We start from the raw sequence: 3,287 nt of genomic DNA on the forward strand, positions 1-3,287 counted from the left end.
CACTGAGTTGATTCTGACTCATGGCAACCCCATGTGTGCAGAGTAGGACTGCTCCATTGGGTTTTCAAGGCTGTGACCTTTCAGAAGCAGATGGTCAGGCCTTTCTTCTGTGGTTCCTCTGGGTGGTTTAGAGCCACCAATCTTTCAGCCCTTAACAATTTGTGCCACCCAGGGACTCCTAATTTGAGGATGTACAACCAATAAAATTCGCTTACCAAAAGAATAAGCCATATCCTTTGTGGGAGCTCAATTAGAAGGAATAAAATCGATTATTAAAAAAAATTAGAATGAAAAGAGATAAGGAAAAAATAAAGGGCAGTCACCCTATAATACTCCCATACTTTCAGGGAAGAAGGAACGTAAATTTTATAAAGATGGTTGACCGCTACATAGATTTGTACAAGATCATTAAAAAAACAAAACAAAACAAAAAAAACCTATTGCCTTCGAGTTGATTCCAACTCATAGCAATCCTATAGGACAGAGTGGAACTGCCCCATAGGGCTTCCAAGGCTATAATCTTTACGGAACCCGACTACCACATCTTTCTCCACTGCGTCGGTTGGTATGTTCAAACCTCAGACCTTTCAATTAGCAGCCGAGCACTTAACAACTGTGCCACCACCAGGGCTCCTACAAGGCCTTAAAACCAAAACCAAACCTGTTGCCATGGAGTCAATTCCGATTCATAGTTGTTCCATTAACTCCTGTAGTTCCCAGCCCTACCACTATTCTGGTGGTCTTCAAAGGGTTTCTCTGTAGTTGATCTATGTCCTGCTTTTCTCTCTCTCCCTCCTTCCCTCCATCGACTGAGTTAAAACTCTTACTTATGTTTGCTTATGGAGTCCAAGTATTTATGGCAACACCTTAAAGGTGCTGAGACTCTCCTATTATTTTCTCTAGTCATTTACAGGAAAACTTAGAGAAATTTGCCCCAATAGAGCAATCTATAGTTATTCAGTATGTAGATGATTTTCAGGTATCCTCTGAAGTGAAAAGAACAATGAAAACCCAACGCTTTGGCTTTGGTACAATCCCTGGCTTCACAGGGACATAAGGCCTCACTAGACAGATTGCAGTATTGCCAAACTGAGTTAAAATATTTAGGACATCTGTTGTCAGCTGAAGGCTGTAAAGTGTTATAGCCTAAGAGTTAGCCAATTTTGCAGATGAAGCAGCCTACTAGAAAAAAAAGAAAACAGAAAAAAAGATCATTTGGGGAGCCAGAAGGAGACTGTAGACAGTGGATTCTAGCTTTTGCAGAGTGTGCAAAATTGCTGACAGAGCAGTAGCATGATAAGTCCCAGGTCCTCTGGTTTGCTCTCTAGAATCTGAAGACGACTTTGACTGAAATTGGCTATAGTCTCTCCCTGAGCTTTCGAAAAACCCAACTTGATTTATCTGATATCCCTGTTCAAAATGAAGATTTAATAATGTTTACTGTCGAGTTGTGTACTTGGGATAAATGTGGCAACTTAAGGCTTCCTATGCTGTGGTGACTTACTATGAAATCTTGACAGCTTATGTTTTACCTGGAGTTAAGTCCGCACAAACAGACACGTTAATAGTTAGTAGAGCAGCAATTCTTGGTTCTGGGCTTAAAGTATAATATATAGAGACAGTTTGCTTCCATAAAGATTTACAGCATTGGAAACCCTGTGGGGCAGTTGTATTCTGTCCTATAGGGTCGCTGTGAGCCCGAATAGACTTGACAGCAATGGGTTTGGTTTGGTTTGGATTTAGGTCCCTGGCTGGCACAAAAGGTTTGCACTCAGCTACTAAGCTAAAGTTTGGTGGTTCGCATCCACCCACCAGCTCCACAGAAGAAAGGCCTGGCAATCTGCTTCCATAAAGATTACAGCCAAGAAAATTCTGTGAAGCAGTTCTACTTTGTAACAGAGGGGGTTGCCATGAGTCAGAATTGACTCAATGTCAATGGGTTGGTTGGTTTGTTTTTTTAGAGACTTTTACTACACCCACCAAAAAGATGAAAGTATTCAAAGCCTATTAAAGACGTGTTATTTGCCAGCAGAATTTTTTTTTCTTTATAATCATTTTTAAAAAATTTATTTATTGTGCTTTAGGTGAAAGTTTACAGCTCAAGTTAATTTATCATACAAAAATGTATACACATACAGTTATGTGACACTAGTTGCAATCCCCACAATGTGACAGCACACTCTCCCTTTCTACCCTGGGTTTCCCGTGTCCATCCGACCAGCTCCTGTCCCTTCCTGCCTTGTCATCCTGCCTCCAGGCAGGAGCCGCCCGTATGGTCTCATGTACCTGCATTAAATAATAAGCACACTCCTCACGAGTATTGTTTTATGTTTTATAGTCGTGTCTAATCTTTGTTTGAAGAGTGGTCTTCAGGAAAGGCTTTAGTTCTGTGTTAACAGAGCGTCTGGGGGCCATGGCTTCAGGGGTTCCTCCAGTCTCAGTCAGAACATTAAGTCTGGTCTTTTTACATGAATTTGAGTTCCGCTCCACACTTTTCTCCCACTCCATCAGGGACTCTCTGTTGTTTTCCCTGTTAGAGCGGTCATTGGTGGTAGCTGGGCACCATCTAGTTCTTCTGGTCTCAAGCAGATGAAGTCTCTGGTTTATGCCGCCCTTTTGTCTCTTGGGCTAATATTTTCCTTGTGCCTTTGGTGTTCTTCATTCTCCTTTGTCCCAAGTGAGTTGGGACCAATTGATGGATTTTAGATGGTTGCTCTCAAGCTTTTAAGATCTCAGACGCCACTCACCAAAGTGGGATGCAGAACATTTTCTTAATAAACTTTCTTATGCCAGTTGACCTAGATGTCCCCCAAAACCATAGTCCCCAGACCCCAACACCAGTTACTCTGTCCCACAAAGTGTTTGGTTGTGTTCTGGAAACTTCTTAGCTTTTGGTTTGGTCCAGTTGTGCTAACTTCCCCTGTATTGTGTATTGTCTTTCCCTTCACCTAAGGTGATTCTTGTCTACTATCTAGTTAGAGAATTCCCCTCTACCTCTCTCCCCACCCTCATAACCATCAAAGAATGTTTTCTTCTCTGTTTAAACCTTTTCTTGAGTTCTTATAATAGTGGTCTGATATAATAATTGTCCTTTTGCGACTGACTAATTTCACTCACCATAATGCCCTCCAGATTCATCCATGTTGTGAGATGTTGCACGGATTCATCATTGTTCTTTATGGTTGGGTAGTATTCCATTGTGTGGATGTACCATAATTTGTTTATCCATTAGTCTGTTGATGGGCACCTAGCTTGTTTCCATCTTTTTGCTATTGTGAACAGTGCTG

This window comes from Trichechus manatus, unplaced genomic scaffold (genome assembly GCF_000243295.1).
Source record: "Trichechus manatus latirostris isolate Lorelei unplaced genomic scaffold, TriManLat1.0 scaffold00479, whole genome shotgun sequence".
Lineage (NCBI taxonomy): Eukaryota > Metazoa > Chordata > Mammalia > Sirenia > Trichechidae > Trichechus > Trichechus manatus.